This window comes from Ursus arctos, unplaced genomic scaffold (assembly GCF_023065955.2).
Source record: "Ursus arctos isolate Adak ecotype North America unplaced genomic scaffold, UrsArc2.0 scaffold_7, whole genome shotgun sequence".
Lineage (NCBI taxonomy): Eukaryota > Metazoa > Chordata > Mammalia > Carnivora > Ursidae > Ursus > Ursus arctos.
Genome location: NW_026623089.1, coordinates 83,105,770 through 83,120,194, shown reverse-complemented (window position 1 = coordinate 83,120,194; position 14,425 = coordinate 83,105,770).

The window sequence follows — 14,425 nt, the reverse complement described above, 5'->3', positions numbered from 1 at the left end:
AGGGAGGGAAGGAGGGGCAGGAAGAGGGAGAAAGAATCTCAGGTGGACTCTGCACTGAGCACCCAGACCAAAGCAGGGCTCGATCTCAGATCATGACCTGAGGTGAATCCAGGAGTGGGATACTTAACTGACTACACCACCCAGTCGACCCAATAAATTCTTCATTTCATTTCATTCATAACCAACTGCTATGGGGTCACGGAGCTAATAATTAAGCACATTCTCATCTTTAGCATGAATATAGAGGAAGACAACCAAATTCTACCAAACTTCTAATGTAGGGAAGGGTGACAAACATCTCAAATCTGCCAAAACACTCTTCAGGTTATATCCATAGGTTTTAATGATGTACTCAAACAATTTTAAAAACTTATTTCTTTTTCATCAAACATACAAGGTTTACTTACAGTCAACTAGGCTTTGCACTGAAGTTCCAAATGGTTTGGTTTTTACCCGGATGGTAAAATTATCACTACAGAAAAATGGAAGGAAGCTGTTTGGTGGTTGTAGCCATTAGTCATAGATCAGTAAGTTCCAGCTTTATTTACCATATTTAGCCTAAAGAAATTAAGTCCTTCCTGCTACAAACCTTCTTCCACTTGAATTTTCTCAGTTATTCCCATAATAGTTAGATGCTATCCTGAGAGTTACAGGGAGAACTGGCAAAGACACTGGACTCTGGGTGTCCTGAAGGGGGAGGGAATGACCTGCTGTGAACGCTTTGCATCCCAGGCCATGCACCCTGCTGCCGCCTCACATGCTCAAATTGCTTTCATACTAGTGTGGCATTATCTGGTAATGCTGAGCCACACTCACATTCCTAGATGCAATGTTATCTAGGGTAACACTCGGTCACCCAGCCCAAGACACGCACATAAGAATGCTCCACAGCAGCGTTGTTCTTATTAACCTAAACCCAGAAAAACCCAAATGCTCCTCAACAGTAAAATGGGTAAAGTATGGCCTACTCATAGAAAAGAGTACTCTACAACAATATGAACAAAACTACCGCTAAACAACTTGAAACAATGTTTCTCACACCAAAGTGCTGAGACAATGATGTGAGTTACAAAGGACTAGATCCCTCCACAGAAGTTCAAACACAGGTCAAACAAATGGTTATTGATGAACTCACGTATGGGTGGTAAGACTAGAGTTACGGTCAAAAATCAGAGTCACAACTAAAAATGATATCAAAATGCAGATTATCATAAAGCCACCATCAAAGGGAAGAGGAAGATACGGAGTTGGATAGAGGCCATCTGAGGTTCTATCCTGGTTCCTTAACAAGGGTGTCAATGTATCGACCCTTTGCTTTTTCATTATTCTTTATTATCTTTTTCTCAAGAAATACATTGAGTTAGATTTTCTTGGTCGCACAAACACGGATATGAATATATCTAATGGACACTGTATTAGACATCATAGAACTGTCATTTATGCATCAATAACTGGAAAGAACCCAGTACCTTGGTTTTATACAGTCTTAGAAGCTAGTCCAGCTTAAGTCCTCAGTGAAAGCTTGCTGACTGAAATAACAGCACCACCAAAGGACTGTCTAGTCCATATATAAACTGACAATCCCTGATAAATCTACAGATCCCTTCGTGATGTTGAATGTTCACCATCGTGGTGCTACCAGATTTGTGTCTACTTGGTGCCCGTGGTTCTTGCTCATGCTGCTTCGAAGAATGAAGAGGTAGACCAGATGAAGGGAGGTGGGCAGCAAAGCAAAGTTTACTGAGCAAGAGAACAAAGCTCCCAGAGAGGGAGGGGAGTGGGTTGCCCCTGTAGTTTCTAAGTTTAGGGGTTTTTATGAGCTCTTTTATGGAACTATCTTAAGGAATCAGGATGTGCTGAGTTCTGCCAATCAGGGCTTTGGTCACGTATCTGTCTACCTATTAGGTTCATGTCCACATGCTGATGGTCTTTTTTTTTCCCTGACATCCGGCAGCTTAAGTCTTAACTGCCCCTTGCCCATGATACTGACAAATGATTTTGTGGTTGTCTTATTTTAGGACATTTTGCAGAAGTCATTTCTTAAAAGGCTACAAAGCAGAATGTCAGTGTGGTCCTATCCAAGCTGCAGAACAGGATGTCAGTGCTATTTTATTTTAACTGTGCTGACTCTGTACTTTCTTGTTGGGGACCCTGGTCCTGACTACCTAACTAAGAAGAAACTAAAAAAAAGGGGAGGATGCGGGTTTCACCTCCTCCAAGAAATCACCACCCCTGCAGCTCAGCGGATAACCCTCCATCACCCTGAACCCCGCTTCTCTCCAGGGGACTTTCCTTCATAACAACCCTCCCAACTTCCTCCTCCTCCTCCATGAAATACTGAACAGGTGACAACCGTTTCCTCGAACATCCCTGAGACACCAACGACAGACATCGAGGGAGACACGCGGAGACCGGAAGACGCTCAGCGAAAATATCTACTCTCCCCACAGCTGTCTGCAGGGCGCGCGCCGTCGCTACCGAACTTCCAGACACCAAACCGACAGCCCTGACCTGGTGTGGACGCGGGGAGGACCCTGCAGGGCTGAGGCCCGGGAGCACTAGCAGCGGGCGGCTGGCCGCTCCCTGACTGCAGACTGCCTGAGGGGCGCCAGGAACCGAATCCATGTGCTACGCGTAGACATAGACCCGCGGACCACGCAGCGGATCCGAGCCCAGAGAGGGGAGACCACACAGCCCACGCACAACCCCGCCAGGGACCCCACGTCACCTCACAACAAACCACGGAAACCCCACCGACTACACAGCGCGCCCTTCCTCCGCGGGGTCCTGTGAGCACGGACCCCTCGGCATCCCCCGGTCAGGCGGCTGCTCCTCACCTTCTCCTCCCGCGGCGGGCCCTGAGGAGACCCGGGTCCTGTGGGTGTGGCCGCGGAAACACGTCCTCCACTGCAGGTCCTGTCAGCCTGGACACGGACCCCCATCCTCTGTAGCGAGTCCTGAGGAGACCTGGGTCCTATCGGTGTGGACGCACAGCCACGTCCTCCACTGCGGGCAGTGTAGACCCGGACCCACGTCCTCCATTGCGGGTCCTATTGGTGTTGACATGGAAACATGTCCTCCACAGCGGGACCTGTCGGTGTGGATACGGACCCACATTCTCCACAGCGGGTCCTGAGGAGGCCGGGCTCCCGTCCCTGTGGAGGCGGCCCCATGTCCTCCACAGCCAGTGGAGCTTCTCCCATTCCTGTAACCAGAGGCAGAGACGAAGCCCCTGGAGCGCGCATGCCCCGCATAGTGAGGGAGCTGCCCTCGGGTGCCGCCTGCGACCAGGGGAGGCAGTGCAGGACTCCCTGCCCTCAGTACACTAGAAGCAGCCACCCCTCCCCCCGGCGCCCCTTGAATCCTATAAATTTGGAATTTTCTTTTTTCTTCTTTTTTTTCTTCTTCTTTTTCTATTTTATTTTAATTTTTTATTATAATAATATTTTTTTATTATATTAGTCAGCATGTTACAGTACCTCCCTGGTTTTTGATGTAAAGATCGATGAATCATTAGTTGCGTATAACACTCAGTGCACCACGCAATACCTGCCCTCCTTACTACCCATCACCAGCCTATCCCATTCCCCCACCCCCTCCCCTCTGAAGCCCTCGGTTTGTTGCTCAGAGTCCATAATCTCTCATGCTTCATTCCCCTTTCTGATTACCCCCCCTATCCTTATCCCTTTCTTCCCCTGCTGATCTTCCTAGTTCTTATGTTCCATAAATGAGTGAAACCATATGATAATTGTCTTTCTCTGCTTGACTTATTTCACTTAGCATTATCTCCTCCAGTGCCGTCCAAGTTGCAGCAAATGTTGAGAATTCGTTCTTTCTGATAGCTGAGTAATATTCCATTGTATATATGGACCACAGCATCTTAATCCAGTCATCTGTTGAAGGGCATCTCAGCTCCTTCCACGATTTAGCTATCATGGACAATGCTGCTATGAACATTGGGGTGCATATGGCCCTTCTCTTCACTATGTCTGTATCCTTGGGGTAAATACCCAGTAGTGCAATGACTGGGTCATAGGGTACCTCCATTTCTAACTTTCTAAGGGACCTCCACACTGCTTTCCAGAGTCACTGTACCAACTTGCATTCCCACCAACAATGTAGGAGGGATCCCCTTTCTCCACATCTTCTCCAGCATTTGTTGTTTCCTGCCTTGTCAATTTTTGCCATTCTAACTGGCGTAAGGTGATATCTCAAGGTGGTTTTGATTTGAATTTCCCTGATGGCTAATGATTTTGAACATTTTTTCATGTGTCTGTTGGCCATTTGTATGTCTTCATTGGAAAAGTGTCTGTTCATATCTTCTGCCCATTTTATGATTTGTTTATTTGTTTCTTGTGTATTGAGTTTGAGAAGTTCTTTATAGATCTTGGATATCCGTCTTTTATCTGTAGAACCACTTGCAAATATATTCTCCCATTCCGTGGGCTGCCCCTTAGTTTTTTTTGACTGTTTCCTTGGCTGTGCAGAAGCTTTTTATCTTGATGATGTCCCACAAGTTCATTTTATCTTTTGTTTCTCTTGCCTTTGGGGATGTATCATGAAAAAGGTTGCTTTGGCCGATGTCGTAGAGGTTGCTGCCTATGTTGTCCTCTAGGATTTTGATGGATTCCTGTCTCACATTGAGGTCTTTCATCCATTTGGAGTTTATCTTTGTGTATGGTGTGAGAGAGTGGTCAAGTTTCATTCTTTTGCATGTGGCTGTCCAATTTTCCCAGCACCATTTATTGAAGAGACTGTCTTTTTTCCACTGGATGTTTTTTCCTGCTTTATCAAAGATTAGTTGCCCAAAGAGCCGAGGGTCCATTCCTGGGTTCTCTATTCTGTTCCATTGGTCTATGGGTCTGTTTTTGTGCCAGTACCATGCTGTCTTTGTGATCACAGCTTTGTAGTACAACTTGAAATTCGGCATTGTGATGCCCCCAGCTTTGTTTTTCCTTTTCAACACTTCCTTGGTGATTCATGGCCTTTTCTGGTTCCACACAAATTTAAGGACTATTTGTTCCAGTTCTTTGAAAAATGTCCTCGGTATTTTGATCGGGATAGCATTGAAAGTGTAGATTGCTCTGGGTAGCATGGACATTTTAACTATGTTAATTCTTCCGATCCATGAGCATGGAATAGTTTTCCATCTTTTTGTGTCTTCTTCAATGTCTTTCAAGAGTGATTTGTAGTTCCTAGAATATAGATCCTTTACGTCTCTGGTTAAGTTAATTCCAAGGTAATGTATGATTTTTGGTGCTATTGTAAATGGGATGGATTCCCTAATTTCTCTTTCTTCAGTCTCATTATTCGTGTATAGAAATGCAACTGATTTCTGAGCATTGATTTTGGATCCCGCCACATTACGGAATTGCTCTATAACTTCTAGTAGTTTGGGAGTGGATTCTTTTGGGTTTTCCATATAGAGTATCCTGTCATCTGTGAAGAGAGACAGTTTTACTTCCTCTTTGCCGATTTGGATACCTTTGATCCCTTTTTGTTGTCTGATTTTTGTTGCAAGGACTTCTAGTACTATGTTGAATAATAGTGGTGAGAGTGGGCATCCTTGTCATGTCCCTGATCTTAAGGGAAAGGCTTCCAGCTTTTCCCCATTGAGAATGATATTTGCAAAGGCTTTTCTTAGATGGTTTTCATGAACTTGAGGAATGTATCCTCTATCCCTACACTCTGAAGGGTTTTAATCAGGAAAGGATGCTGTATTTTGTCAAATGCTTTTTCTGCATCAATTGAGAGGATCATATGATTTTTGGCTTTTTTCTTGTTGATATAATCTATCACACTGATAGATTTGTGAATGTTGAACCACCCTTGCATCCCAGGAATGAATCCCACTTGGTCATGATGGATAATCCTTTCAATGTACTGTTGGGTTCTATTAGCAAGGATCTTGTTGAGAATTTTGCGTCCATATTCATCAGGGAAATTGGTCTGTAATTCTCCTTTTTGATGGGGTCTTTGCCTGGTTTGGGGATCAAGGTAACTGAAATGGAATACAATATCCTGTCTTTTTCAGAAATACTTCAAGAACAATTACTTGGAAAGCATATACAATAAAATGAAACATAGAACCAAACTTTACAACTTACACCAAAATTCACACAAAATTGGACATAAACTTAAAATGCAGAACTCTCAAATTATCAAAAAGAAAACATAAAAGGAATCTACATGACCTTGGGCTTGGTGATGAGTTTTAGCACACAACTCCAAAAGCCAGTCCAAAAAAGTTAAAAAAATTAATACTGGGAACTTTATAAAATTAACACCTCTACTATGAAGGACCTTGCTCAGAGAACTAAAAGACAACCCACAGACTGCAGGGAAATATTGCCAAAACATTCACCTGATAAAGAATTTGTATTCAAACTATACAAAAACCCCTCAGAACTCAGCAATAAAAAACCCACCTAACAGACAATGGGTAAATATCTGAACACACACCTGCACAAAGAAGATATACAAATACAAAACAAGCATACAAAAATATGCCCATCATCCTCTTTCATCATTAAATAAACAACAGTGAGCTAGCACTGCTCTCCTATTAGAAATGCTAAAGTCCAAAAACTGAGAACCCCCATTGGTGGAGGGTGGGAATGACACAGAAGAATCTCTGAAAACTGGGTAGAAGCCACCCTTTGGTGCTATGGTCTGGTGAGTGAAATTTACACTTAGAAAGGCAGGCTCCATTTCTAGGGATGTCTCTCCACCAAGAATAGAATGACTAAATCTGAAGAAACTCCTATCAAAAGAGAAGGTCCAGACTCAAATTTGCATAACAACCATACCCTCATTTACTGTGCTTGGCCTAATACTGTCCCTTAACTGACCTTCTCACCACCACCCAAGAGCTTTCTTTTGTCTTCAGATGAAGATATTTAAGTTGATGGCTTTAAGCTACTTGGGAGACATACTCCATTTTCCTAGGTATACAGGCTCTTAAACTTTTGTGGGTTTTTTTTGTTCATCTTTTATTTGGGGGGGTGGTCTCCACCAAGAATCTAGTGGAGAAGGGCGAAAATTATTTTTACTCACCTGCACATGTAATGCAATACTATTAAATAATAGAAAAGAATGAGCGGTCAACCCATGCTAAGACATGGAGGAATTTTATGTGTAAATTGCTGTGAAAAAAAAAAGTCAGTCTGAAGAGCCAACATATAGCACAAACCCATTTATGTGACATATGGAAAAAGCAAAACTAAAGAAATGATAAACAGATTATGAGGTCGAGTTAAAAGTTTTGCATAGAGGGGCGCCTGGGTGGCTCAGTTCCCTAACAGTCTGCCTTTGGCTCAGGTCATAGTTCCCAAGTCCTGGGAACTCTCTGCCCCTCACCCCACTCGAGCTCTCTCAATCACTCTCTCTCTCTGAAATAAATAAATAAAATCTTTGTAAAAAAGAAAAAAAAAAGTTTCACATAGAATACTTTAATGATGGATACCGCTTCTATGCATTTGTTGACCCAAAGAGGAAATCATAATGTTGAGGGAACAGAAGGCAAGCTGGGGACAAAGCAAAAGCTGACATCCCACACACCCTGTCCCAATGGGATGTCCTGGCTGAAGGAAAAACCAAATAGTTAACTTATGGAGCTCACAATCCTGCATGACAGGAGTCTCCCTCAGTTTTACAAACGTCTTAGCAATTTACAAGAACAAAGCTATCAATAACCTAGCTTCCAGAAGGGAATGTATGTAGACACAATTAAATTTCCTACTACCTACAGCCCATTGAACAATTCCTTGAAACAGGCACAGTGACATTCCTCTAGGGCCTCAACTGCCTAGATGTGAATACTTTGCTAAGGGCAAAAGGCAATCCTAGCCCCAGCCGCCCCACCCCCAGGATCCTGCAAGTCTACTTTCACACATAAAAGTTCCTTTGGAAACTTCCTTTATCTCTAAACCCACCCTCCCAAAATACGTGTTGGCAATCATCCCCCAAGCATATGGCCCAGTGATACACATCTGAAGGGTCTCATGACTAAGGTTTTATTAGATGGTAATAAATGACCTTTTCCCACCAATAGCTAGCCCTCTCAAGGTCCTGGAAACCTTGCTTCCAAAATTGCTTAGAGTCTTATGCTAACCCTAACCCCCTCCCAACTTGAGGTTATATAATGGGCCACTCCTCATGACTCCAGTGCAGCTCTTTCTGCCCATGGGTCCTATCCCCCTGCTTTAATAAACCACCTTTTTGCACCAAAGGATGAGGGAGCAGAAGGCAAGCTGAGGACAAAGCAGGAACTGACACCCCGCAAACCCCACCCCCCCGACCATGGGATGTACATGACATTCGGGTACTGGTTTCTGCCAGCTCCTAGTGGAGGTCCTGTGGCCAGAAGCGGCTAGACCAGGGATGTGGAGGGGATCACAGTAGATAAATCAGGAGGAAACCTCACACGGGAGTCTTAAGATTGGCAGCCGTGCTAGTCACTTAGGTGGCTGTCCCATGCCCAAGACAGACGACTTTGTATAAAGACAACAGTAAAGAGAGGGCATCATTAGGGGTGCCTGGGTGGTGCAGTCGTTAAGCGTCTGCCTTCGGCTCAGGGCGTGATCCCAGTGTACTGGGATCGAGCCCCACATCAGGCTTCTCCGCTAGGAGCCTGCTTCTTCCTCTCCCACTCCCCCTGCTTGTGTTCTCTCTCTTGCTGGCTGTCTCTGTCAAATAAAGAAATAAAAATCTTTTAAAAAAAGAGAGAGGGCATCAAGTTTCTGGGTCTTATTACCATCCCAGCCAGGGTACTAACTTCCAGCCAAAAGGCAGGCTTTTTCCTCCCCATAGAGTAGCTATGGGCTGGAGGATTGCAGCCTGACCTATCAACATGAAAGTGTTCCAATAAGACTGTACTCCTTGAAGAGTGCCTGAAAGGAGAGTAAAGGAAGAAGAGAGAAAGTACTCATCAATTTTGCACCAAAGCTCAGAGTCTGGATGAAAAGACTCAAAGCCCCACATTCGGGCGCCATATGATGAGGTTGTGGAATATAGATGAGGTTCAGTGGGGTGGAGTCCGGAGCTGAACACAAAGAAAGAATTCTTGAGATGTCTTTGGTGCAAAATGGTGGTTTATTAAAGCAGGGTGACAGGACCTGTGGGCAGAAAGAGCTACTGCACCGGGGTTGTGAGGGGTGGCTGACTATATACTACGGGGCTGGGGGAGGTAAGAAGAAAGGGTGGTTGAGAAAGTACTTTCATATGTTAAAGAAGATTCACAAGATACCAGAGGCCTTGCCATTGTCGAGTTAAGTGGTTTTTTTCCTCTAGCAAGGCATTAACATTAAGATAGTTGGGAACTTCGTGGATTCCTAGAAGTATCTGCCTATGGTCTACAGGCTATAAGACATTTAGTTGTATTTACATTCCCTTCTTTTTTTTAATAATAAATTTTTATTGTTATGTTAGTCACCATACAGTATATCCTCAGTTTTTGATGTAATGTTCCATGATTCATTATTTGCATATAACACCCAGCGCACCATGCAATATGTGCCCTCCTTAATAGCCATCACCAGCCTATCCCAATACCACACTCCCCTCCCCTCTGAAGCCCTCAGTTTGTTCCCCAGAGTCCACAGTCTCTCATGGTTCATTCCTCCTCCTATTTACCGCCCCTTCATTATTCCCTTCCTTCTCTTACTGATCCTCCTATTTCTTATGTTCCATACATTCCCCTCTGGAAACTAGGTTAGTGATGTAAATCCTTTGTTCTTGAGGGGACCCCTTTTTCAGCTGGTCCCCTGAGGCGAGGTGGATAGGTACCAGACCATCCTGAACATCCACGGAATCAGCCTGAGATGCAGGAAGATACATCTGGATCTCTACAATTGAACATCTCCAGTGCTGAGTATTGAGGTGCCAAGCGGGGAGCCATGAAACCGTGCACAGATATTGGATGATAAACGGAAGGGGGAGGGAGCTGCCACGTTCGGGCATTGGAAAGCGGTAGCCACTTGCACGGGGAAGTGGGCGGACTCGCGGACGGCACCCGCGAGAGAGCGGACTGAGACCGTGAGCCGGGGAACACACGTGACCAGACTGAAACGGAGCTCCAGTGTGCTCACTGGAACCAGACTGAGACCAAGAGCTCTGGAGCACATGGGGGCGGCTGGCGGCTGGTGGTGTTAGAAACACAAAGGACAGAGACATGCCAGCCCTAGTAGTGAGGACTGGGATGCCGGCTATAGGGCGCACATCCAAAGACGCTGCAGGATTGAGAAGCACCAACAGAAACAGAGTTAAAGTGGCCAGAACATCACTGGAGAACGGTCTGCGATCCCTCTGTTCTGAGACAGAGGCTGAGATTCGGCTACTGCTGCTCTGATTCTCAGAAGAGGCACAGCAAACCGCCAGGGAAAGCCGCCAGAGAACAAAAGCCTGGAAAAACCTGTTCACAGTGTGCCCATCAACATCCCCCCCTCGCAGGGGACATGGAGATGCTACCCAAACAGGGTTGCCTGAGTATCAGCGTGGCAGGCCCCTCCCCCAGAAGGCAGACTGAAAAATCAAGAAGCCCACATCCCTAAGGTCCCTATAAAACAAGTGTGCACTGTCTGGGTCCTGGTCAATAATTTGGGCTCTGGACAACCCCGCAACCTCTCCTCATCAGAATGACGAGAAGGAGAAATCCCCCCCAGCAAAGAAAAGACAATGAGTCTGTGGCCTCTGCCACAGAACTAATGGATATGGATATAACCAAATTATCAGAAGTGGAGTTCAGAGTAACAATGGCCAAGATGATGTGTAGACTTGAAAAAAGTATTAATGAAAATGTTAATGAGAATATAGAATCTCTAAGGGTGGAAATGAAAGCGAATCTGGGAGAAATTAAAAATTCTATGAGCCAAATGCAGTTTAAACTAGAGGCTCTGATGATCAGGGTGAATGAGGCAGAAGAACGTATCAGTGAATTGGAGGATGGGTTAGTAGAAGAGAAAGCTAAAATAGAAACTTGGCTCAAAAAAATCCAATCTCAAGAATGTAGGTTACGGGAGATTAGGGACTCAATGAAACGTTCCAATGTCAGAATCATCGGTATCCCCAAGGGGGTGGAGAAAAACAGAGGTCTAGAAGAGATATTTGAACAAATTGTAGCTGAAAACTTTCCTAATCTAGCAAAGGAAACAAGCACTCGTGTCCAAGAGGCAGAGAGGACACCTCCCAAGCTCAACCACTACAAACGTACGCCATGTCACGTCATAGTGCAGTTCGCAAATATTAGATCTAAGGACACAGTACTGAAAGTGGCCAGGGCAAAGAAATTTCTCACGTACCAAGGCAAAGGTATCAGAATTACGCCAGACCTGTCTACACAGACCTGGAATGAGAGAAAGGGTTGGGGGGGGGGCATTTTTAAAGCTCTTTCAGAGAAAAACATGAAGCCAAGGATCCTTTACCCGACAAGGCTGTCATTCAGAATTGATGGAGATATAAGGACCTTCCAGGATTGCCAGACACTGACCAATTTTGTAACCACAAAACCAGCCCCACAGGAGATATTAAGGGGGGTTCTATAAAAGTAAAAAGGTCCCAAAAGTGATACAGAACAGAAAGTCACAATCTATAGAAACAAAGATTTTACAGGCAACATGGCATCATTAAAACCATATCTCTCAATAATGAGTCTCAATGTAAATGGCCTAAATGCTCCCATAAATGCCACAGGGTTGCAGATTGGATAAAAAGACATGACCTATCCATTTGCTGTCTACAAAAGACTCATTTTGAACCTAAAGATACAACCAGACTGAAAGTAAAGGGATGGAATACCATCTTTCATGCCAATGGACCTCAAAAGAAACCTGGGGTAGCAATTCTCATATCAGACAGATTGGATTTTAAACTAAAGAGTATAGTTAGAGACACAGAAGGGCACTATATTATTCTTAAAGGATGTATCCAACAAGTGGATATGACAATTATAAATATATATGCCCCCAACAGGGGAGCAGCAAGATACACAAGGCAACTCTTAACCACAATAAAGAGACACAGAGATAAAAATACGTTAATAGTAGAGGACCTCAACACTCCACTATCAGCAATAGACAGAGTACCGGAGCAGAAAACCAGCAAAGAAACAAGAGCTTTGAATGCCATACTCGTGAGTTAGACATCATAGATATATATAGAACACTACAACCCAGAACCAAAGAATACTCATTCTGTTCTAATGCCCATGGAACATTCTCAAGAATAGACCATGTTCTGGGTCACAAAACAGGTCTCAACAGACACCAAAACACTGAAATTATTCCCTGCATATTCTCAGACCACAACGGTTTGAAATTGGAACTCAACCACAAGGAAAAATTTGGAAGAAACTCAAACACTTGGAGACTAAGAACCATCCTGCTCAAGAATGGTTCGATAAACCAGGAAATCAAAAATCAATTGAAACAATCTAAGGAGACCAACAAGAATGAAAACACAACGGTCAAAAACCTATGGAAAATTGCAAAGGCACTCCTAAGGGGAAAATACATAGCCATCCAAGCGTCACTCAAAAGAATAGAAAAATCTAAAATGCAGTTTTTATATTCTCACCTCAAGAAGCTAGAACAGCAACAGAGTAACCGGTCTAATCCATGCACAAGGAAGCAGCTGACCAAGATTAGAGTAGAAATCAATGAATTAGAAACCAGGAGTACAGTAGAGCAGATCAACAGAACTAGAAGCTGGTTCTTTGAAAGAGTAAATAAAATTGATAAACCCTGGCAGACTTATCCAAACGAATAGAGAAAGGACCCAAATTAATAAAATTATGAATGAAAAGGGAGAGGTCACGACCAACAGCAATGAAATTGGAAAGATTATTAGAAACTTTTATCAACATCTTTATGCCAATAAATTAAGCAATCTGGAAGAGATGGAGGCCCTCCTGGAAACCCATAAACTACCAAGACTAAAAAAGGAAGAAATTGATTTTTTAAACAGGCCAATTAATTATGAAGAAATTGAGTCAGTGATAAACAATCTTCCAAAAAATAAGACTCCAGGCCCAGACGGTTTTCCTGGAGAATTCTACCAAACATTCAAAGAAGAAATAATACCTATTCTCCTAAAGCTATTTCAAAAAATAGAAACAGAAGGAAAGCTACCAAACTCATTCTATGAGGCCAATATTACCTTGATCCCCAAACCAGGCAAAGACCCCATCAAAAAGGAGAATTACAGACCGATTTCCCTAATGAATATGGACGCCAAAATCCTCAACAAGATTCTTGCTAATAGAACCCAACAGTACATTAAAAGGACTATCCATCATGACCAAGTGGGATTCATACCTGGGATGCAAGCGTGGTTAAACATTCGCAATTCGATCAACGTGATACATCATATCAACAAGAAAAGACTCAGGAACCATATGATCTTCTCAATTGATGCAGAAAAAGCATTTGACAAAATACAGCATCCTTTCCTGATTAAAACCCTTCAGAGTGTAGGAATAGAGGGTACATTTCTCATCCCATAAAAGCCATCTATGAAAAGCCTACAGCAAATATTACTCTCAATGGGGAAAAGCTGGAAGCCTTTCCCTTAAGATCAGGAACACGACAAGGATGTCCACTCTCGCCACTACTATTCAACATAGTACTAGAAGTCCTTGCAACAGCAATCAGACAACAAAAAGGGATCAAAGGTATCCAAATCGGCAAAGAAGAAGTCAAAATGTCACTCTTTGCAGATGACATGATACTCTATATGGAAAACCCAAAAGAATCCACTCCCAAATTATTAGAAGTTATAGAGCAATTCAGTAATGTGGTGGGATACAAAATCAATGCTCAGAAATCAGTTGCATTTCTATACACGAACAATAAGACTGAAGAAAGAGAAATTAGGGAATCCATCCCATTAAAAACCATACGTTACCTTGGAATTAACTTAACCAGAGACATAAAGGACCTATATTCTAGAAACTATAAATCACTCTTGAAAGACATTGAGGAAGACATAAAAAGATGGAAAGATATTCCATGCTCATGGATTGGAAGAATTAGCATAGTTAAAATATCCATGCTACCTAGAGCAATCCACACTTTCAATGCTATCCCGATCAAAATACCAATGACATTTTTCAAAGAACTGGAACAAATAGTCCTTAAATTTGTATGGTACCAGAAAAGGCCCCAAATCTCCAAGGAACTGTCGAAAAGGGAAAACAAAGCTGGGGGCATCACAATGCCGGATTTCAAGCTGTACTACAAAGCTGTGATCACAAAGACAGCATGGTACTGGCACAAAAACAGACACATAGACCAATGGAACAGAATAGAGAGCCCAGAAATGGACCCTTGGCTCTTTGGGCAACTAATCTTTGACAAAGCAGGGAAAAACATCCAGTGGAAAAAAGACAGTCTCTTCAATAAATGGTGCTGGGAAAATTGGACAGCTACAT